Source organism: Coffea arabica, chromosome 9c (assembly GCF_036785885.1).
Source record: "Coffea arabica cultivar ET-39 chromosome 9c, Coffea Arabica ET-39 HiFi, whole genome shotgun sequence".
NCBI lineage: Eukaryota > Viridiplantae > Streptophyta > Magnoliopsida > Gentianales > Rubiaceae > Coffea > Coffea arabica.
The window spans coordinates 14,984,689-15,009,719 of record NC_092326.1 but is presented as its reverse complement, the minus strand read 5'-3'; the positions used below and the strand labels follow the sequence as shown (position 1 = coordinate 15,009,719).

Genomic DNA, 25,031 nt, shown 5'->3' with positions numbered 1-25,031 from the left:
TAAGAAAAGGGCCATGTGGCAAAACCTTGACCATAGACTTGTTGACTAAGGATTAAGAGACAAAATAAAAACTTAGCAAACCCTTTCTTTTCTTCTCATGTTGGCCGAATTTCAGCTCAAGGAAGAGAGAGAGAGAGAGCTCCCAAATCAGGTTTTCTTACCTAAACAAATCAAAGACCAAAATTCAAGAGAGGAATTTAGGGTTTGCAAGGAAGCTTTCTTTGTTTTTAGTGTTGAATCCCAACCTTGGAGCCTCTACTTGGTGGATTTCTTGGTGATTTGAACACCTTGTAAGTAAGGTAAGTACTCTTTAATTTGGGGGTTTTATGTGTTAGATCACCTACTATAAGCTCTAATCATGAATTGCAAGTTGTTGTGGTTGGAATTAGAAGTTAACCCCTTGAATTAAACAAGTAGTGGATGAATTGTTAGTATGCACACCAAGTGTTTGATGAAATGTTCAACCCTTATTCATGTATGTTTATGAGATATTGATATGCTTTAAAACCCTATATGGTCAGATGTAATACTTGGGATATGCAAAAAGTGAAAATAATGAGAAGAGTGAAAGTTGGGAAAGAATTAAGTGTGCTGACCGAAATTTGTCCAGCTTGCTGTCCGAATTTTGCCCTGATGTTTCATGCATATTTTGGCAACAAATGTGAGTGATATATGTTGGGTTATGTGTCTAGAGGTTGTCTACAAAAAATTAGCCAATTTGGTTGAGTAAATTTTGAGTTGCAAGCAAAGGGACAAAACTGGACTAGGTCCAGAAACTTTCTGTCCAGCCATGTTGTAAAGGCTATAACGTTTTACTCACTGATCTGAATTGAGTTCCGTTTGTGGCATTGGAAAATAGACTCTTAGAGCTTTAAAATGGTACCTGGCTCATGTTCTGGTTCGTCCCGAGCAATTCGTGGCAAGTCGTGGAAGTCGGCTACCCGTGCGGTACTGTTCATCCGAGGCAGTCCAGAAATTTCTTTTGGTTTCTTAATTTTGAGCCACTTATGTTGGGATTTTGGAAATGGTTTCTTCCAGACAAATTTATCCTTATGAGCCTAGTTTCCAATGCAACTGACGGAACCTAATTCCAACTTTCCCACAATGAGAAATGACCATTTTCCCGAGGCTGACCGGGCGAGATAGTTTAACCCGTAATGAAGTCTTTGAGCTTTAGTGAAACTTTTCTCTTGCCAAACTTTTATGTACATACTAGACCTGTTTTCCATGAACTTTCACCGTGGTTTAGACCCTATTTGCATGCTGGACTAAGTAACTTAAGCTACTCACTTGGCCTCTTACTGAACCTATACTTTAGTAGGGAACGAATCCAATCATTAATGTTTTCACTCGTTGACCTAGGTTTGGGCAACGACGGTGATCGTAACTGAGACGTTTGACGTCGATTATTACTTTTGCTTGACAGGTGAGTGTTCCACTACCTGCTACTTGTTATGTGAAATATTGGTGTACTTGAAAGTATTGAATTGTTATTGATTGAGCCAAACACTGTTTTAATTAAAATTGAGGCGAGTGTGTACTTAATCGCACTCGACCTTCCTGGTTATTTTTCTTTTCACTGAGGCTCTACTTACTGAATGAATTAACATGAAATGAGATATTGCTATACATGACTGTGCTTAAGTTTCGTGGATGACATTCCACCAATTACTATTACTGTTTGGGTACCCAACCTCATAGGTGAGTCGGTTGTATCGAGCCAGCAAGGGCTTGGTCGAGAAGGCCGATAAACCTTGAGGACTGTTTACTGTTCACTGGAAATCGAATCTTGCTTGGAGGTCCCTGGTGAAGCATAGCCGTTGTGCTTACTTGTTGTGTTGTCCAGCACCACTAGTGATAAAATCCTCGGCTTGATACTGTTTCATTGGAATCCTTGAGCATTGGAAACTCGGATTCCTGGTATACTCGAGTATTACCAAACTACTGTTTATGGAGTGCGGGCCCGGTGGGGGGTTGTTTGGTGGACGGAGACTGGTGAAAGTGGTGTGCTACGGACCTATATACTGTTACAAGTGTTGACGGAGTGTCAATAGGAGGCAATTATGATCAAGCTTAAGTGGACCTTTGGCTTTTGAAAGCCACCCGTATCCTTGAATTGAACTGTGATTAAACTGTTATTTTACTGTACGGTGTTTAGTTGGCTATTTTGTGATTTTATGTGGCTATGTGTTTACTTGTTTACCTGGAACCTCACCGGGCTTTAGCTCACCCCATTCCCTTTGTTTTCCTTAACAGATCGGGAAGGGATTTGATCGAGGGATTTCTTAGCTTTATTTTGCCGTTCTTGCGTTGTGAGGTTGTAACTTTCGTTTAAGCAAACTTGTAAGCTTAAATTCTTAAGGGTGATTTGTATTATGTAATTTTGAGTGAAGCGTGGTAAGTTGGCATGCGATGATATGTGTACTAAGCTGAATTGTTGGATTAGTGATTATGTTTGAGTTAGTGTTTCAATCCCCTGCATTGTCAAATTTTACATTCATTTCATTGATGATATTAGTACTTTGAACGACTGAGTCCTGGCGAGAGATGGGCAGGCAGTCCGCTGATATCCTAGGGTTTGCCCTAGGGAGAGGTGGGGCTGTCACAGAATTGGCCTTGGATTAAAACATGAAAGTTGTAGGGAATGATAGTTTAGAGATTCTTACAAAATTTCAGGTCAATCGGAGCATCGTAGCTTATGAAAAGACCGAAATACCCCTGCTGCCCTGGTTTTACCCGAACTTGAGAATTGCTTCTGTAATTGGTTATTTTGGCTGGGAATACTTCTGATTTGGTTGTTGATGTCTTCTGATGAATTGTAACCTTGTATCGTAGCTTTCGGATGGCTTTGGAATCACCCAATTTGGATTTAGGTAGCCTGACTTATGATGTTTGAACCAGAATGCGGTTTGTGAACCTATTTTTGCGGTCCTGGTGTAGTATATTGCATATTTGACCTGGTTACACTCGAAACTGGACTGAGTGATCTTCTGTAACATGGTAGCTCTATCTGTTAGCTTCAAAATGGTGTGTCTTGCACCTTCATCCGATAATCATAGCGCCAATGGTGCCAAAACCGCAAAATGATGTCAAAAACTGTTTTTATCCGGAAATGTTTCTAGCTTGATTTTTGTATTTATTTTTGTATTTATATGACTTTAAACCTAGTGAACGGCTTTTGGACATGAGATTATTCTCTATGAGATGTTGGGACTGATTTGAGGAAAATAATGAAGCCATTAATGGCTGGAAAATAGGTAAATACAAAAGGGCGTGCTGCCCAAATTTTCGCTCAATGACTAAGTTTCTATTTGAACTGGTATATTTTTCGTTTGGCAAATACTATGACCGTTGTCCATCTTAGAACATGTTACATTTTTCCATTTGAACCTTCAAATGTTTATTTACTACTTCATACCACACCTTTATATGTCTTATTCGTAACTAGTCGAGTTCCTTGTTTCCACTTACTTGTTTTGTTAGGTGAATTGTAATATGCTTTCTTGTCATATCTTAGGTTTTCATGGTGACCAGGGGCAATATCCGGTATGATTTTGGACATTGTTTTGCATATAAATAGGTGAGTGTTCCTTGTTTGTTATGTTTCATGATTTTATGGCTTGTATAAATGATTGATAACATGTTAAATGCTTTCAATGATTGCCAAAATGAGTTTTCGAGGCGAGTGTGTACTTTATCATACTCAACCTAAATGGTTGTGAAAGTCTAATGATTGAACGATTGAAATGTTAGTTGTGCATGAATGTAAGCCTTTTTGACTGAACTGGCCACTGCCCCTTGTTACCGGTCGTCTCGAGCCAGAAGCGGACTCGATCAGGCGATTAGGGACCTGGGTGAACGTTTTGGTATACTCGAGTATTACCTTGTAGGTTGGTGGAGGTTGGTGGAGCCTGGACAATGTCCGGGATGGGGTGAATGAGTGAATGAACGCATGAATGAATGAGGGGTTTTACTTATACAAAATGCATTTTCAAATGATTGAAGGTATAAGGGAACGAAAGGAGAATGAATGAACGAACGAATGAACGAATGGCTCCTTATGAGCCCGTATCCTTTTAATGAAGGTGTTTATCGCTTTATCATATATTTGTATCTTGAATTATTGGCTACATGTAATGAATGCAATGCACTTCTTGTTTGCCTACGTGTTCGGAACCTCACTGAGCTTTTAGCTCATTTCTTTAGTTTTGTTTTCCTTAGCAGGGGAAGGCGAGCAAGGATGAGAGCCTGTATAGACTAGCTAGGTCTAGCTATTGTTTTTCTTTTGTAATGATTCTCGCTCTAGTGCTTGGCACGGGCTGGTTGTTTTGTGAATTGATAACCTCTGTATATTTGACGGTTGTACTTCCTTCTGAGATATCTATGTATATAAGTTTTGTTTTTAAGTTTTGGATCCTCGTTTTGTTTTTTCTTGTGGTTCTATTTCTGATTGTGTGAGTGAACGACTGAGTCCCGGCGAGAGCTGGGCAGGCGGTCCGCCGAACCCTCTGGTTCGGCTTAGGGGAAGGTGGGGCTGTCACAGACTCGGCGGCAGTTCTAGCCGATACGCTACCGTACCTGTTCTCTAAAGGATCTTGTAAGGTCCGACGAACCTCGGTTGCAATTTCTTTCCTCTACCTGCCGTGATGCTCCGTAACGGTGTAATCTTGAGGAAAACACGGTCCCCAACTTCGAACTCCAAATCCTTTCTACGATTGTCCGCGTAGCTCTTTTGTCGGCTTTGAGCCGTTTGGAGTCTTTGCCGTATCAATTTGACTTTTTCCCGTGCCTGCTCCATCCACGGAATAGCCGTTGGGTCTAGGACCTTCCTCTCACTGATCTCATCCCAGTAAATTGGTGACCGGCACTTCCTCCCATACAGTGCCTCGTATGGATCCATTTGTATCGACGAATGGTAGCTATTATTGTACGCGAACTCCACTAAGGTCATGTGTTGACCCCAGTTACCTCCAAAATCCAGAATGCAGGTTCTTAACATATCCTCGAGAGTTTGGATGGTTTACTCTGACTGCCCGTCTGTCTGAGGGTGGTAGGTGGTGCTTAGATTGAGTTTAGTCCCTAGAGTCTCTTGGAATTTTTGCCAAAACCTAGATACAAAGCGGCGATCTCGGTCGGATACAATGCTTACCGGAACGTCATGTAACCTTACAATCTCGTCCATGTACACCCTGAGCCAATTTGTCCATGGAATACTTCATGTTTACCGGCAGGAAATGAGCCGATTTGGTTAATCGATCAACGATTACCCACATGGCATCGTGTCCTCACTGTGTTCGTGGCAACCCTGAAATGAAATCCGTGGTAACGTTCTCCCACTTCCATTCGGGTATCTCAAAGGGTTGGAGTAAACCCGATGGTTTTTGGTGCTCTGCTTTAACCTGTTGGCAAATGAGACATTTCTGCACGTACAGAGCGATTTCTTTCTTCATATTGTCCTACCAAAAGACTCTTTTTAGATCCTGATACATCTTGCTACTACCCGGATGAATTGTATACTTGGATCGATGAGCCTCCTCTAAGATCTCCATTTTTAACGCTTCATCTTTGGGTACCACCACTCGGTTCCGGTATCTTAAAATACCCTCAGGACTAAAGTTGAAGTCAATTGATTCCCCTTTTTCTACATTCTCTCTCCATTTTCGCACCATCAAATCCTCCTTTTGAGCTTCTTTAATCTGCTCCAGTAAGGTGGATATTACCTTAATATTACCAAAAATCACCTTATGACTCCCAAGACAGGGTTTCTACTCGCAAACGGATTCTAATAAATCCCACTCTTTGATCATTAACCCTGCTACTTGAGCCTTGCGACTTAAGATATCGGCCACTACGTTCGCCTTCCCCGGATGGTAGTTAATAGTGCAGTCATAATCCTCTAAAAATTCCATCCATCGTCGCTGTCTCATATTCAATTCCTTTTGAGAGAAAAGATACCTAAGGCTCTTGTGGTCGGAGTACACCTCGAATGTTACCCCATATAGATAGTGCCTCCATTTCTTCAGAGCGAAAACAACAGTGGCTAATTCCAGATCATGGGTTGGGTAGTTCTACTCGTGGGGTTTTAACTTCCTAAAGGCAAAGGATATCACATTTCGGTTCTGCATTAGCACACACCCTAGACCTTCTCGTGACGCGTCAGTATATACGGCAAACCCGTCAACTCCGTTAGCCAGGACTAGAACTGGCGCCATAGTCAACCTCGTATTTAATTCCTGAAAACTCGCGTCTCATTTGGCATTCCACACAAACCGGCCATGCTTCTCCGTCAGGTCGATTAAAGGACCGGCTAGTTTAGAAAAGTCTTTGATGAAGCGCCGGTAATACCCCGCTAAACCTAGAAAGCTACGAACCTTGGTGGGGTTTTCTGGTCTCTTCCAATTAGTCATAGCCTCTACTTTTACCGGGTCAACCGAGATGCCCTCTTGAGAAATTACGTGCCCCAGAAAGGAGATTTTCTCTAGCCAAAATTCGCATTTGCTGAACTTGGCGTACAATTGATGCTCTCTTAGGGTTTGTAAGACAATCCTTAGGTGCTGCTCATGCTCCTCACGGGTCTTGGAATAGACCAGGATATCATCGATGAATACCATGATAAATCGATCCAAGTAGGGCTTGGAAACCCTATGCATTAAGTCCATGAAGGCGGCAGGGGCATTAGTCAGTCCAAAGGGCATAACTGCGAACTCATAGTGCCCGTATCTCGAATTGAAAGCGATTTTCGGAATATCCTCATTTCTGATCAACAACTGATAATACCCCTGACGGAGGTCCAGTTTCAAGAAGACCACTGCTCATTGCAACTGGTCGAATAGCTCATCAATGTGGGGGCAGGGGATACTTATTCTTAACCATGACATTGTTCAGGCACCGATAGTCAATACACATCCTCAAACTACCGTCCTTTTTCTTTACAAACAGTACAGGGGCTCCCCAAGGAGACCCACTCTCATGAATGAACCCCCGCTCCAAAAGATATTGTAATTGCAATTTCAGCTCCTTAAGCTCCGTAGGGGCCATCTGATACAGGGTTTTTGAGACAGGTGAGGTTCCCGGTAGCAGGTCGATCTTGAATTCTATCTCTCTTTCTGGAGGTAAGGATACCAACTGTGATAGCCCCACCTCTTCCTAAGGCGAACCAAAGGGTTCGGCGGACCGCCTGCCCAACTCTCGCCAGGACTCAATCGTTCACTACCGTCCTCAAATAAATTACAAGATATATCTCAAATGTACATCAAATTCTCCAAGAATTACATATCATAAACGAAGCGCAAACTAATTCCCAAGCATGGAACGTACACGTACATCCATTCGAGTCCAAACATTCCTACAATCCCAACTATTACACAAGAGAAATCTAAAACTCAAACTATACAGAAGATAACCCATCCGGTCACATGAATAAGTACTACGAGCACTTCCTTCACCTCAAGCCCTGTGGAAGGGAATAAAATTGTTTTGGGGTGAGTTAGAAGCTCAATGAGTAACCAGTAAAATCCAGAAATCAAATAAGCTTTACAATCGTTCATTTCAATAATGTCATGATTCAGTAGTCTAATGTACGTTTATTGCTCTCGTGAGTCAGTGAAATCATTGCACTTAAACACCCAACGTTCAAATAGATCATTGAATGTTGAAATCGTGATAGGGAGCCCGTTGGTGCTCTAGATGAACATGAACAGTAAGACGTGGCAGAGACATTGGTGTTCAGCACAAGACTCCCCAAGGACTCATTGAAGCCAAATCATATCATGAAGTCACATGCAAGCACGCATGATGTAAGGATCGAAGACAACCTAAGAGGGGGGGTGAATTAGGTTTTCTAAAACCAGCTAAGATATAGGTCACTCTTTTTTAGGCCTACCCTTCTTTTCTCAAAGACCACTCAATGGATCAGTGTACAAGAAAGCACAGGTGTTTGTGCGATGAAAAAGTGAACAGTTTATATAGTAAAGCTATAAACGAAAGTAGAGAAACAAACCAGGCTTCAAACTCAAATTGAGTTTGAACAACACTTTATATAACAAGCTACTTCAAGTTGAACAATCTTGCATCCAATATCTTGTGTACAATGGAAGGATCACTTCCTTCTTGCCCCAAACCACACTTGGTCACGTAAGAAAGTTTTACAAGCACTCAGATAACCCTCACAATGCTACACTATTGAAAAAACTGTGCCACACTTGAAAAGCTATAAGACAAAAATGCACAAGCTAAGAATACAAATATTTCTTTGGAGTATTCTAACACTTGAATCACTCACAATCTAATGTAGACTTGATGTGCAAAGTATTTTTGAAGTCGTTGACTTTGTTCATTTTATAGGAGACCAAAAAACTCTTCAATAAATGCTGTCAACGGATACATGGCATCTGAAGAGTCAACTAGCCGTTGGTGCTGTCGGACGTCCGATAGCCAGTTTTTATACGTCCGAATGAGGTCAGTGAGTTTGAGAAATTTTCTTGAACCTCTTAGGACGTCCGATCCCCTCTCACCATGCGTCCGAGGGTGAGATGCAGACTTGAAGGTTCCTCTTCAATTCCTTCGGACGGCCGATGCGTCCAATGTTTTATGTCCGAAGTGCAGCAACGTTTGTCGGACGTCCGATACACAGGTGTTGAGCGTCCGATCATGATCAGTAATCGTAGAAGCCCTGATTTGTCTATTTCGGACGTCCGAGACAGAGTTCTTCATACGTCCGAAGTTACTCAATGAATGTCGGACGTCCGATACTCTTCTTTTGTGCGTCCGACATCTTTCTCATCACTTTTCACCTTTTTTATCTTCTTTTTGCTCTGAGTCCACAGTCCTGTTTTAATGCCATTTCTGAAAGTAGTCTTTACAAAAGTATTAGTATCATCCGTTTGTTTTGTAATCATCAAAAGATATGAATTGAGATAAACAATCTCCCCCTTTATGATGATGACAAAACACTTGGATAGAGCAAAAAGAAAAGTAGAAATACAAGCTGGGATTACAACTCCTCCTAACGAAGTGTACGAGTATACGAGAAGAAACGCAACTCCCCCTAAAACTGACTCCCCCTAACTAATTTCTTTATATCACCATCAGTGCTAATCCATTTCTCCCCCTTTTTGTCATCACAAAAACAGAATATCAGCACGATCTATCAGAAACAAAGATTTTGCAATCAGATAGTATCAGCAACATCCATTCATGCTTAGCACAATCATAACATAATATCAGAGACATTCATCCAAAAACATCAGATAGCAACATCACATTAGAAACATCAAATAGCACCAGAAACACTTAGTCATAGCATCCAAAAACAGTAGAAAATATCCAGTTGTACAGACCAGAGGTACAACTCTTGGTACAAAAGTTTAGCAATGCAAAAGATAAACTATAGTCCTAAAATAAGATTCACTCAAACACGTAGCCGTGACACGATGTGTACGTAGCGGTGTTTGGGGAATCGCTTGAGCCACCGACAAAGAACCTTGGGATTGATGACCCTTGGTTTCCAAGTCTGAAGGCTCGGGGACCTATGACCTATCGAGTCTAGATGCATTAGTGAGCCAAGCCTCATGCATCCATATTAGAATTGCCTTAGGGTAGAGTCTGCCTTACCCTATTAGCCACTATTCACAAGGGGAAGGATCCAACCCCTCTTTTCCTTTTGTTGCTTTATCTTCTTATTGCTTTGCTACAATGTGTTATGTGTATTTATCTGATTGAACTAACTTTTCTTGGTTTTTGTCTCCAATTGCATTCATAAGCCCTAGAAAATAAGAATCCTGACATGGTACTCTCTAGGAGTCTACCCTATTTGATGTGACACGTTTAAATACACTTCATTTTAGGCTCACCCCGGCATACAAAAAGGGGTTCCTTTAGGACACGTTTCATTTGTGTATTGCATGTTTACTGGCTTTGATAAACTGGCATCATGCATAAACCTTAGAAAGGGAATGCCATTTAGGGGATCCTGTGTTAGGAATAAACCACCTCGTATCTCGGATACTTAATCCAAGGAGACTTGCACGTTTATATTTTGTACCATCCGAAGGGGTAGTGCACGAGGTAAGGTAGGATCCGATCATTTTCAAGAGTGTTCTTTGGAATATGGGCGTCTAATAATCACTTTTTGGCCATTTTATCAAAATTGGTAAAAATTCCTGGCTTAAAGGACATTAATTTGAAGAAATTCACAAGTAATTCCTCACTATTGATACGATAAATAAATTGAGGCCAAAATTTGATTTTAGAAGGCTCATAGTGTGACAGCCCCACCTCCCCCTAAGGTGAACCAAAGGGTTCAGCGGGCCGCCTGCCCATCTCTCGCCGGAACTCAGTCGTTCACTACATTCCTCAAACAGATTACACTATAAATCTCAAAAATTACATCAAATTCTCCAATAATTACATGTTAAGCGAAGTGGAAACGATTCCCCAAACTATACATCAAATGATTCCAAATCCAAACTGTACAAGATATATGCCATCCAGTCACGTGAATAAGTACTACAAGTCCTTCCTTCGCCTTGAGCCCTGTGGAGGGGAATAAAACATTTTGGGGTGAGCTAAAAGCTCGGTGAGTAACCAATAAAACCAGTAAGCAAATCAGTTTCACAATCGTTCATTTCAGTGATGCCATGATTCTAAGATCAAATGTACATTTATTGCTCTCGTGAGCCAGTGAAATCGTTGTACTTAAACACCCAACGCTCCAAACAAACATTTAACAGTAAACAATCAGAGGGGGAGCCATTTGCTCCAGATGAACAGTACACAGAGGTGGAGACGTTGGTGTTCAGCACACGAATTCCAAGTGCTCATTTAAGCCAAAACATGTCATGGGCCACATGCAAGCACTCATGATATGCAATCAAGTAAATAGTGCAATAAACGGTTCATAAGTAACTTTGGAAACAGTTTAGGGTCACTCACCTCCACGGCTCAGAACCCATCCGTCATATACCATTATCTTGTCCGAATCCAAGCCCTAAAACCCAAAACAGATTTGATGTCATTAGCGGTTTTGGCACCATTGGCACTACGATTATCGGATGGAGTTGTAAGACCCACCGTTTTGAAGCTAAGAGATAGGGCTACAATGTTACAGAAGGTCGCTCAGTCCAGTTCATAGTACAACTAGGTCAAAATTGACATATATGAAACCAGAATCTCACAAACAGGTTGGCTAACCGCACAATTGTTAAACAGCAATAATTCAGGCTACCGAAGTCCGATTGAAGTGTATCTTATGGTGTTTCGAAGATAAAACACAACCCTACATTTCTTATGAAGACCTCCATGGCCAAATCATGCATTTTCATGATCAAAATTGGAAAACTACACAAAAACAGAATTCTGGGCGCGAAACAGGTTTCATGGACAGTCAAGGGTATTGCGGTCATTTCACATTCTACAGTGGTCGGATCAAGCTGAAATTTTGAAGGCTACTAGTTTATACCATTGGGTAAAACTTTCATGTTTTGGCCAAAATCTAATTCGGTAAGGATCATGGTAAAAAGTCACGGTCAGATTGGGTGAAAAGACAACCCTGTTCGCTGAACTCCTACCTAGACCAGTCTGGGTATTTCCCAATTATCTCAGCATATACAACTCCAATTCAAGTGCTTCCAAAGCCATTTGAAAGCTAAGATACAAGGCTATAATTCCTAAGAAGACATAAACAACAAAATCGGTAGTATTCCCAGTCAAACTACCCAATGACCAAAGCTGATTACTATTCTCGGATAGAAACAGGATAGCAGGGGTATGTCAGTCTTTTCACAGGCTACCGAGCTCAGATTGAGCTGAAAATTTACAGGTAACTAGAAAACATCATTCTCGAAAACGTTCATGTTTTGTGCTAAGGCCAATTCGGCCTCTAACCAGGTCAAACAGAAACGGGCAGAATAGGGGTTAGTGAAACCCTAATCTGGAATTCATGCATTCAAGTGCTAATCTTCCACAAAACAACATCTAAAACAACTAAAACCACTAATAAGCAGTTAATTGAAGTAAAGAGGATGTTCTTGGCAAAATACCTTAAAACCACAAGAAAGGTAGGAGCTTAGGCTTTGTCCTCCAAAAATCCTTCCATTCAAGTTCCTAATCTTCCTTAACTAGCACTTTGTATGGAGTAATTTGAGTTTCCAATGGTTGGAACTTAAGATTTGGCTTGGATTTGAAGTTGAAGATGAAACTTTTCCTCTCTTTCTTTCTCTCAAGTGTTCAGCCAAGAAGGAAGAAGAAATGGGATATTTTTGGTCAAATTTTGGTATTTAGTAAAGGTAAGAAAGTTAAGTCAAAGTCCAACTCCAATCGGGTCGCGACACCTAGCACCTTTTAATTGTAACACTTATCCTTTTGTCTCTCCATCATTAACCATCTAAGCAACCTCTAATTATCTCTTAACATCCGGTAAATTAAACCCAGTATCCAAAACTTAACCTAACTGGCCGAATTTTTCCGAACTTTTCGCACTAGCGGGTCCCACGTCCGATATACGCTCTTTATTTCTCAAAAATCACCCGATACTAGAAAAATCATCTTAAAACTATATTTACTCATAAACTTTATCTGGGGAATTTTTCTAATACAGAAAATGTAGAAAAGGCGGGCGATTAAATAAAATAAACCCTAGAAAATTAGAAAATTTTCAGATTCTCGCACTCATACTTTTCGGGGCGTCACACATAGACTAATGCATCACAATAAATTTTTGTAACTACCAGTGGATAGATTGATTTTCAAATAAACTGTCAATTCAATTCCCTCCATTGGCCCATTTTATTCATTAATTTCATCCAATTCATTTTATCAATTTGTTCATTTTTAGGGCAGTATAGTCGATTTATAAAGCATTTGATTTAGTTTACCCATTCTTAGGGCAATCTTATCGATTTTGAATAAACCATCAAGTTCATCCAATCCATTTTGTCAATTCAAATTTAGGACAATCTAATCATTTTTGAATAAATCATTAACTCCATTTCATTCATTTGGCCAATTCACCCATTTTTAGGGCAATCGAGCCGATTTTGAATAAATCAAGTTTCGTTCAATCTATTTGATCAATTTACCCTTTTTAGGGTGATTCAATTAATTTTGGATAAATCAAATTTCATTCAATTCATTTGACCAGCTTACCTATTTTTAGGACAATTCGGTCATTTTTTAATAAATCATCAATTTTATCCAATCCATTTGACCCGTTTTTCCCCTTTAGGGTTTGAGTCTAAGGGTCACTGAATAAAAGTAATCGAGACATTGCAACCCCTTTTACACATCATTTTATGTGTTGATCAAAGCAGTCAATCCATTCGGACTTTGTCCTCATTTTTAGGACAAATGTCTCTTCTTATTCCAATTGATCAAACTTTTTCATATTATTTTTCAGTTGATCGGATTCATCAGGTATTGTATGGTGCCTACCTTAGAGGATTGCATTTTCATGCTAGGCCTACCCTTGGCATAAGAAGGGCTCCCCCATAGGACATGCATACCGATTTTATAGTCTTGCTTACTAACTCAGGGTGTTTTTTCTTTTGTTTTTCCCCCTTCCCCTGCATTCACAAAAATGTTTCAATAAGGTGACAATATTTTTCTATATCTGATAACAATTTTGATCCGATAAAGTTTGAAAAGCATTACTTGATTCTTGGGCAGATCCTACAATGTAAAGCATGAAGGATCTATTTGGAAGCGTTAGGCTAAAGCGTCTAAGAGACTTCATAATTGTTAGTCAAAGAAAGTTTTGTTTGTTAATACATTTTTGTTCTAAAAGAAAAGGAGACAAAAAGTGTATATGTGGAGCTTTTTAGAAGTTTTTCTTATTTGTATTGTAATTGAACAAGAAATTTTGTTTCAAACTTTTTCAGCAATAAAGTTTTTGGATAATTATTGTATTCATGTACATTTCATTCTTTTGCTCATCAGAGATTTCATGATGAATTTTGGGAAATAAAGCTAAATTGAGATTTCCTCAACCTCCAGCCTGAAATTTCACGAGTGTATACTTTCTAAAATCCTTACGTACACTCAATTGGTGATCCGAGCTATACAATAAGAGTGCTCAGAGTTTAAAAAAAAAAAGAAAAAAAAGGGTGAGTGGTCACTCAAAAGGCCCAATGAGATACCTTCTCTCCTTCACTTAACCCCAAAATAAAATCAGTCACATTGATTGATAAATTACAAATTGGGGTAATCTTTGCTTGAAAAATGTCCATTGTTTCTAATTATATTCAATTCACATCTAAGTGAAAGCAAAAATGTGCATTATCCTTGTTTATTTTGAAAATTTAGAATGATACTTCGAGCGTTCGTTTCTCTACCCATACAGATTTTATCATTTGCTCTCCCATTTGAGTCTTTGAACGAATAGTTTCGTTTCAAATAAGAGCCTTAATGATCACTAACCTACATTGGAAAATTTTCAAATATCAAAAGGAAATGGATTTTCAATGAGCAATTCATTACTTTGGTTGTCATGAAGCGTAAGAATGATGTTTTGGCCATCGTTTCTATAACCTAAACACTGTTTTACCCCTTGCATCCTCATTTGAGCTAAAATCGGTGGTTCTTTTCAAAGCACCTATGATCGCACCCCACATTGGGGAAGGAGATTGGATAATTTTCCCAAAAACGAGAAAAAGCAAAATGCTAAAATTAAAAGAAAGAGAGAACCCCGAATGGAAAAATTTATTCTACCTAGGCTTCAATTTTGAAAAAGAAAAAAAGAGAAAAGAAAAGAGAGAAAGAGAAAAGAAGGAAGAGTTTGTCCGGCGGATCACCTATGCTTCACCGATATGAATGAACAGGAGTCTTTCTCAATCAATTAATTCAGATACATGCAAAAAAAAAAAAAATTTCGCATTAATGAAAGTTTCCTTTCAGAGTTAATGTAAGAAATGGAATAAAAGGTCAGACCCTCTTCTTTTCCAATCAAACATTCTATCCCTAGTTATCCCTTTTGAGCCTTAAGAATAAAACACTTCGTTTGACAACCCCTGAGAATAGCAAACCCCATACTGGGGCAAGTTTGAGTTGAAAAAGAAAAGAAAAGTCCCAAGAGGTGAAAAGTGATAAAGCAACAAAATCAAAAGAAAAAAGAAAAGAGAACCTCGGTTGAGTGTAAACTGGGGCAAATTTTTGGAAAAAATTCAAAAGAATGACAGAAAGCCGAAGGAAAAATCAAAAACAAAAAGAGAAAAAGAGCCTCAATTGAGAATAAATTGGGGCAAGTTATGATTTAACCCTAAAAGAGGGTTGATACAATAATGCGATCTCAGATCATTTAAACCACTTTCAGAATTTCACCTTCAAACCTTAACTTTTCTGAGCACCCCACCTGACCCCATTACAAAAGCCGGAAGCCCTGACTTTTGTTCTTTGCAATATCTCTGTCGAGAAATTTTGTAAATTAATTGGCAAGTGATGCTCGGGTACTGATGCCGAGAAATTTTTTAGGATGTATTTCTGAATTGATTAGATGAGGTTGACACTGCTCATCATGTGAAAATCCGCAAGGGCACATTTGAAAAGAAAAGAAAAAGCAAGCGAAATGAATGCAAAAGAAAAATGCAAAAAGATTCGATGTTGAAATCCCTGTTGAGTGATGATAAAAGTCAAACAAAATCCAAGATCTTGGAGTTCAAAATAGGGGCAATTTTGGAAAAATGATATCTTTGGTGCAATGTCCTTGAAAGTCTTATTCTTTAACTATCATTTTCAAGCCACATTACAAGCTCATAAAGTCCATCATTGACTTATCCTGCATGGCAACCCAAAGTGGGGATTATGCTCATAAGAAATCTATCAATCATTTGTGATCATAAGGGAATGACCAGTTTTCACATGTTTAGCTATCGTTTCTACCCATACGTTACAAGCCTAGAAAGCTTATATGCTGACTAAATTTTCTCAAGAAATAGGGGTGGCAAACTACTTACTTTCACTAAGATGTGATGTTGAATAGGTTACATACCATTGGGGCACAAGAATAAGACAAACCTTGACCTCCCTTTTTCCTTTAGCCACTTCCAAATCAGAAATAACGCCCACTTGATTGGTCTTGAAAGACGAGCTAACAAGAAATGGTGACCCGTTACCCTAAGCACCGATGCCAAAAGTGAGGAAGAAATATTTTTGAATTTGGTGTTATTTGAGGGATTCATCATGAAATTTCTGCATGAGTTCAAACTCGACGTCTAAGTTTCTTCACATTATATATATGACTATTTTCTAAATTTTAGAAGTGCGGTTTCTCTTTGTTCAAATAAATGGGGAATCATCTGAACAAATTTTTACAATCAAGGGAGCCCACACTGGGGCAAATTTTTATTTGTGAGATTTCACGAAATAAGCCCACACTGGGGCAAGTTTTTGGAACACATTTGAGGACTTCACCCAAGAGTCAAGTAATATACTTTTAATTGCAATAACACTGCTTTTTCATGAGGAATAGTTGCATGTTGTATTTTGGTAAGCCCCTGCGCAGGCGTTTACAACTGAAAATTGATGAAGAAGCGCGAGAGTGCTACTTATGAACTTCACCCAGTGTCACAAGATTCCCAAGATCTTCAAAATATCAGTATGGAGGAGATTAGGTGGGCTAAAGCAGCAAATCGACTTGTTGACAAGGTTGAAGATGATGTGAGATTGATGATGGATCGCTGATGTTTAACACCAAAAGAAGGCTTGTCTTGATAACACAGCTTATGAAAAATTGCGTCGCCTTCCACCAGCAACAATACTGTCTGTGAATGCCAATTTAGAATATGGGAGTGTGGGTTGCTCAGATTAGCATTAGAGGATAACATCAGGAAGCATTAAGGATCAGCTTCTATTGAAAGTCATGGATGATCTCACAGCAAGAGCAAGAAAACTTGGAGATAAGTTTTGCAGTTGGACAAGAGAGTATCAATTTGGACTTGGTAATGGAATGTCAAAATCTAGAAAAGTTTTCAGTGACCAATCGTTTGGCTAAATTCCATGATCAAAGGCAGGTTCAGGATTCATCCCACTGACCCAAATAAAGGCAGGCTCGGGTATTCATCCAACTGATCAAATCAAAAGAGCATTTGGATCTGTTCATCCCTAGAAAAATATGATGAAACAACGAACAGTTAACCATCTTGATTCCAGACAGAGAGGTTTGTTTCAATGGAATGTCAGAAATTGAAAGTCTCAAAGTGGCTTGATGTCAAAACAGCTTGCTGAACAAAAATGGACATCACGGATGATAAGATTTGGAAAGGTCACATGAAGACTCATGTTTACACAATTTTCGAAGGAAAGTTTCAAGTGAAAATGACAATGCACCACACCGGGGCAAAATTTTTGTAACCCATTTAAGGATTTCGTCCAAGAGTCAAGCAAGACGTTTTTAAGTCAATCATACTGCTCTTTTCATGAGTAGTAGATGCATCAAGAAACTTAAGTGCATGTTGTACTTGGATAAGCCCTTTGTGCAGGAATCCATGGCTTGAAATCGATGAAGAAGCATAAGTTAGAATCTTGCGAATCGAGGCCTTAAGGAGGAGCAACTATGCCGTAACGCAAATCAAATGATTAGCTGCACAATAATTGGTGGAAATTGGGGCAAATTATTTTGAGAAGATCCTGCCAAATGGAAAAAAAAAATCAAAAAAATCAAAAAAAATCAAAAAAATCAAAAAAATCAAAAAAAGTCAAAAAATCAAAAATCAAAAATCAAATCAATTTTCATCACGGCAGGCTTGGGTTTAATCCCACTGACCGATTGTCAGAGCATTTCATTTTCACTGTCACTGAACGTGGGTTAGTGCCACCAGTGAGCATTTCATTTTCATTGCCTTTAAACATGGGTCAATCCCATTAGCGTGCATTTTATTGTCTTTGCCACTAAACATGGGTCAGTCCCACTAGTGTGCATACTACGATTTTAAATTGTATGTTGGGGTCAGTCCCCTCGGGTCAGTCCCGATTTTATTTTCATGTTCGGGTCAGTCCCGATTTTAAATTTCATGTTGGGGTCAGTCCCAATTTTAAATTTCTGTTGGGGTCAATCCCCTCGGGTCAGTCTCGATTTTATTTTCATGTTAGGGTCAGTCCCCTCGGGTCAGTCCCCTCGGGTCAGTCCCGATTTTAAATTTTATATTGGGGTCAGTTCCCTTGGGTCAGTCCCGTTTTAAATTTCTTGTTCGGGTCAGTCCAGTTTAAATTTTCCGTCTGGGTCAACCCCATTTTAAAGTTCTCATTAAAGAGGTCAGTTCTCGTTTCAATAACGACAGTTACTCGAGTAGCTGCAGCCGAATAACACAGGTAAATATTTGGTGTCTACTTCTTTGTCTCAAGTTTTTCCAAAACTCAAACAAAGAGGGGCAAACTGTAGACACCAATTTTTTTTCTCAAATTCCATTTTTTAACTTTATTTTAATTTTCTAGTTTTTAATTCAATTTCTTGCATTATTATTAGCATTCGTTCTTATTTATTTAATTTGTTTGTTTAAAGGAAAAAGAGAAAAAAACACAAAACAAATAATAATAAAAAATGAAAAAATGATGAAAATGACGGAGATGGAAAAAAGAGGGGACAGGCTCACGGACCATGGGAAGCATCGCATCAAAACCCTTCCTCATGTTTTTTCTACAAAAACGCAAATAAAATTTTCCAGCTCCTTAGCCACGGATTTCCTTCATTTCTCCTTATTGTTTTTCTCCACCGTTTGATCATTTCTTTCGTCCCACCTGGTCTTCATCCGCAATCAAGGATGATCAATAAAAATCAATCGGATGACCACGACAAAGAGAGTGAAATGAAGTTTATGAGGGCCCTTGATATCAGGGTTTTGAGGGTCGGCTATCTGATATAAAAAGAAAGGGACAGCAGCTGGGAGTCGGGGGTAACGGCTGAGAGTTGGGACGAGTGAAAATAGAAGGGTAGAGAGTGTTGGCGGCTGGAAAACAAAGAGAAAGAAAACCAGCAAAGGGGAGAAGAATAAAGGGAGAGTGAGAAAAAAGTGACTAGACAGAAAGGGAAACCGAGAGTGAAAGGGAGGAGCTTCGGAAGAATAGAAAGAACGAACTTTTGGGCTGAGAAGGAAGAGATTTGGGCAAAAATTGGAGGAAAAAGCTGGTGAAAGCTTCAGAAACGACGGAGGAAGAAAACGGTTTTGGGTAAGAGTGAAGCAAGCAAGGGAAATCTCGGACAGTGAAGAAAACAAGAGGAACACAAGGGCTTCGCAGGGACCTAGATTTGGCTTTGACTCTTAAAAGGCTAAAGGTAATCCTCCCATCCCTGTAGACACCAAAATTTTAGTGTAATTTCATTTACTATTTATTTTTTAGTTTTTATTTGTCGTGTTAGTTTTATTCACTTTTTAGTTTTTTAGTTTTTTATTTTTATTATTTTATTTTTAAGCTTTAGCATAGAATTTCTCGGGAAAAAGAAAAAGCATTCAAAAAATTATGTTTTAGTTGTTTTGATTTAAATTCAATGTTTTCTTGGAAAAAATATGAAAAATGAAAAAAAAGGGAAAAAACGAAAAAAAGAAAATCATTAATGAAACATAATTTGTTGTTAGCCATTTTATTTTCTATCTTTTATTCCGAATTTTCTTCTTATTATCTGATTTTTATTTAAAATATTATTTTTGTATTATTATTAAAAAAAAAAAAGAGCCACGTTCGATTTCAGCCGCAGCAGAAGAAATTTACAGCAGCATTTCTCGGCTGTTTTGGCTTGGGTTAGTCCCGTCTGATGATCACAGTACAGTCCACCTAGCTTAGTCTAGAAATCTCAATGGTGGAGTATCAAGAACCATCAGATGGTTTCCCAAAAATGCAGTGGGCTTCATCCAACCATTGCTAAGAGGGTTTTAGTTTCCTGAGGCCATATAAAAGAAAGAGTGAAAGAGGGAGACCAGGGAAGAGAGGTGATGGCTGAAAAATCTGGAGAGGAAAAGAACGGCTGACGGCTAAAAGCTGAGTGTCGGAGAAAGGCAGCAAGGGGGCGGCTGAGTTGGAGATCTGGGGGGAGAGCTAGAAAAGATGAGAAAAAAGAAAGAGAGCAGAGGGACGGCGAAAAGATCTAGAGCAAAAGAAAAGTGAGAGGCGACGGCAGAGAGAAAACCGAGAGCAAGGAGTTGGGGAGTGACGGCTGGGAAAAGGTTTTGAGATAAGAGAGAGAGAACTTCAAAAAGAAAAGGAAGGGTCTTCGGTGGGCATCGCCGGCATCAGCACTGGAGTTTCTTGCAACCCAGTTCGTGGGTTTCATTTTCTCCTGAAAAAAAGCTTGATTTCATCGGGATATCTCATCTGTAACTGGTCAAGAAAGCATTTTCAGGTAGTCTTCTCCCCTGTTTGGGTCGACTTATCAGATTATCAGGCATAAACTGTCGAATTTTTTTTTGCCGCTGTGTTGCTAAGTTTATTCCACAACTTTGCCATGTTTGATCTCCTTGATCCTCTTGATGTTACTCTCCTTTAATTTTTATGAATTTTGGGCATTTAAGTTGTGCAAGTGGAAAAGTAAGTTGCATAATCTCGTTGGCTTGAAATATGCTTCGGATGAAACCCAGAGAATGCAGAAATTCTTGTCGAAAGTTTGCATGTTTGTTTTCTAAAAATTTGTGCTTAAATCCAAAGAGTCTTACGTTTGTGAAGTAGGAAAGTGTTTGAGGATTTGAATGTTTAAGTTTAAATGATGTTTAACTGTTTGCTCTCACATAATTTTTCTACATCAAGGTCGAAAATCTCAGCTTTGTTGCAGCGAAATGTTGGTAAAAATGTTTTTTCTGGTGGCTGAAGTTCTCGCATGGCCAAAATTGTTTTTTTAATTTGCTTACTGTTCTGAGTAATGCCACTGCATGAATTTGCTGCTCTCTAGAATAGTAATGTGTGTTGCAGCAATGGAGATTCCAACAATGGTAGACAGTGATTGCAAAATGTTTGATTGCTTCGCTGTTCCATGATCAGTTTCGGTTGCTGATTTTTTATGTCCAATTCCTCTGTTGAGAGGTCGGAAATGTTGGAAAACTAGCCTTTATAGTCTAAGTCTTTGTTGTGAAGTTATTAGCTGTATTTGGGTGGAAAGAGTTTGCATCAAAAACTATGAAATAGCTGTAAAAAATTGCAGCAGGGCAAAGGTTGCCGCTCCTATTGTTGCTGTTCTCCTTGTCCGTGATCATGCACTAGGCTTTAGCCTCTTCTAATCTGTTAGTCAGTCTTGTGTAGAAAGGAGGGGTGGAAGTTTGGTGTTGAGTTTGCATAAACCAGTTTTTGGTAAACCATTTTTTGCATCAAATCAGGATTGCTAAACCATTTTTCCATAAAATTCTTCAGCATTTGCATGTCTTTCCTTTCTATGTTTGGTTCATGTGAATGTCAAAAGTGTGTGTCATGTCGCTTAGATTAAGTGTTTGGATGTTTGGTGGAAAGGTTTTGATCAAATTTGTGTTTGAGGTTGATATTTGCTTGCGAAAATGGAAGTTACAGCGATGTTGTTTAGTTGCAGAAAGCTTCATCAGGAGCGTTTCTTATGAAGAACAATGCATCGTGGCTTTGCATGAAATTTGCATGCAAAATGTTATAAAAATTGCACTTTGACCCCTCAAGTCCCCTTTTATTCTATAAAAGCCCAATTACATTTCAATCTCTTGCAATTAAGTCCTAAGTTGATTGCAATTTGAACCGTTATTTGGCCTTTTATTATTTTTGGGACCTTTGAAGTTCTTAAATGTTTCGATTGGACTCGCATGATTGATTAATGTTTGCAATTGGGTCCTTTGTAGTTTTCCTTTTTTTAGAAATTTGGTCGATAATTTTACTCTCTTGGATTTGTGCCTTATTTGATTTAATTTAAGTCGCAATTAGGGAAGAATTTGGTGGTTTGTTAATACACCTTTTGAAGTTTCTAAGGTGTTCTGAGTTTCCTTTTTGCCTATTATTCATTTTACTGTTAAATTGGTGCATTAATCCCTTGCTTTGATGGTTTTAGCCCAAGTTATCTCTTTCTTTGGTGACTCTAGCCCAAGTTAAGTCTTGTTCATTTTACTAACATCACAAACGGGGAGGTATAACTTCTTTTATCCTTTTTTTGTCTCTCCTCTATGTGATCCAACGTGTTAAGTGAGAATTGCATGTCTATTTTGCTTTCCTTGCCTTTCCTTAATTCCTTTCATTTATTTCATTTACTTTTGCTTTTATTAAGTCATTCTTTTATTTATGGGGTATGTGTACACCTTTTGGCTTGTAATAGATAGGGTTTGAAGAGTAATTTTGTCCATTTTTCCCCTTCCCCTTTTGTTTTAGTTAGCAAATATAATAGGTTCATTGCTTGTTTTTGTTGCTATGTGTTAATTTGCTTTATTAGGCTCTTGCATTTAGTCGTGCATTCTAAATGTTATGTGCTACGTGTTTATAGATGATTTGTATGTGTGACAGCCCCACCTTCCCCTAAGGCGAACCAAAGGGGTTAGCGGACTGCCTGCCCAGCTCTCGCTAGGACTAACGGTACTATTTACGTCGGTCTATTACGTTCCGGAACATAACGATGCGCGCAAACAAGTCAAAATCTCAAAATAAAAAAAAAACGAAAATTCGAAGCCGAAATGAATAATGCAGGCCACGTCAGAATCCGGCCGGAATCTGGCCGGATTTCCGGCCGGATTCTCGGCCGGATAAAAGGCCGAGAGCCCTCAATTTTTTTCAAACTTCCCACTGAATCCGGCCGGCAATCCGGCCAAGATTCCGGCCGGATTGTCTGGCCGGATTTCATTTTTTCCCAGGCAATCCGGCCTGCAATCCGGCCAGTTTCTGGCCGGATTCCTGGCCGGATTCGCCACTGTTCATCTTCGGCAAATTTTTTTCCTTTTCCGTTTGAAAGTCGTGTCACTCCGAAATCAATCCAAACATTTACCAATCAGATATATACATTGAAAACCAACCTTTACAAGCCAAACGGCCTACCAAAGTATCCATTTAGTTCATACATATCCAAGTAGCCAATTACACACCAAACATTGGTGGAATCAAAGTACTTAGGGTTTTCACCCTCAAGGAGCTATTCAAAAATACATATACATGAGCTCAACTTGCATTCAACTATCATAACCTTTCCCAAAAGTGTTCATTTGCCTGTAAGGAAAACAAATAACACGGAATGAGCTAATGCCCAGTGGTATACCACCCAATAAGCAATCAAAGTCATATAAGAATGAACTTTCATTTAAAGTGCACAAATAAGCAATGAAGCAAAACGGTAAAAGGATACGGTCGGCTCTCAAGAGCCCAATTCCACGCTTGTAATCTTGATCCAACCCCATTGACTCTCCGTCAATGTTAAAAGTACCAAACCGTAGACCACCCTTTACTTCCACTTCCTTCCACCCAACATACCCCAACCGGGCCCGCACTCCATTTCAGTAGTTTTGGTAATACTCGAGTTTACCGGAACCAAGGGTCTCATTACCACAAGGTTCCCCAGTACAGTCCCCGTGGCAATTCAATCTTCACGACCAAGCCCTCGCCGGCTCGATCCAATTGACTACCAAACGGGGTTGAGCTCAGTAATGCAGTAAGGCCGTTGGACATCGTCCAAACGACATCAATTCAGTTTCCATGAAATGGAATTCACCAACCAATATATCAAGTTCAGTAATGCAATAAAACGGTAGCCATTCAGTGACAATATCAAAAGAGGTGAGGGCGGTCAAGTACACCCTCACCTTAATCAATTTCAATATCCAAGTAAGCCATCAAGGCATCACATAACATTTAACCAAGCCACATAGTAACAATTTAGTGAGTGGTATACTCACCAAGTGAGAAAGTGGTATTTCATGTACCACGATCACCAAGCCGTCGTGCACTACCTTCAAGCCCTAGAACATGTAACACATACAATGAGACTCGATACCGAGCCATATCGCAATGCTAAACACAACCCCAAAAGGGTTTCGTATGCATAAATGAGCATAATAGCAAACCAGAAATTAGAAAATGGCCTTAGTCTTGGCCCCAAATAGAAAACTGTTTTGCCCTTATTATGCGGTAATGGCGTCAAATTCTCTACGGTTATCGGATGGGGGTGTAAGATCCACCGTTTCGAAGCTATGAAACAGGGATACAACAATGTAGAAGGTCACTCAATCCAGTTCCTAGCTTAACTAGGTCGAAAATGCCAAATACTATACCAGAATTACCAAAACAGGTTTGCAAAACACAGAAAACTGTAATCGGTATATCTCAGTCCATACAAGTCCAAATGCCGAAATTCCAAAGGAAAAAGTTAGCTAAGTCATCCAGCTACATTTCATCAGAAGACACCAACTCCAAAATCCAAACCAATTCCAGTCAAAATAGCCAATTACTATCGCAGTTTTCACATTCTGTCCAAAGCAGAACAGCTACAGTAATTTCGTCATAACTCATTCTACATTAATCCAAATGACCTGAAATTTTACAGGCACCTCAAACACATCAATACCTACAACTTTCATGTTTTGAGCAAAGTCTAATTCGGCCTCTAACCCAGTGATCTAAAACCGGACAGAATTGGGGATTTAAGAACCCTAGCTTTTCAATTTTCACACCAAATCCAAAATTGATTGCATTTATCCACATTTCACATCCACTAGAGCCATTAGAGTCCATTGCCAATCATCACAAACAACCACACCATCATAATCCAATTAAACCAGAAAAATCATCATAAAATGGAAAACTTCACCAAAACAAACCAAATCAAGAAACAAATCATATATTCCTTCTCTCATGCCCCCATTAAGCACAAAATAAGCATCATTAGAGGTAGTAGGGTGTTTCAAGCTTCACTTACCAAGAACCAAGAGAGAGGAAGATGTGGAGCACCTTAGTCCTTCAAACAAAGTTCACCAAACAACTTGCTAGCACTAGAAGGAAGAATTTTATGGAGTAAAATGGATGGAAGCAAATGTTTTTGGTTGATTTGCACCAAGTAGAAGCTTGAAAATTGAAGAAATCTCCTTCCTTTCTTGCTCAAGGTGGCCGGCCAACAAGGAGAGAAAAATGGTGAA

The 25,031-nt window shown here is 39.3% G+C and overlaps 1 long non-coding RNA gene across 1 annotated transcript; it reads left to right on the top strand.

Moving 5' to 3' along the window:
• The first annotated feature begins 1,366 nt into the window (after positions 1–1,366).
• LOC140014317 (uncharacterized) lies at positions 1,367–2,411 on the top strand. Its single transcript, XR_011821041.1, has 2 exons — positions 1,367–1,426; positions 2,257–2,411. It is a non-coding gene; the product is annotated as an uncharacterized lncRNA (long non-coding RNA).
• The last annotated feature ends 22,620 nt before the right edge of the window (positions 2,412–25,031 follow it).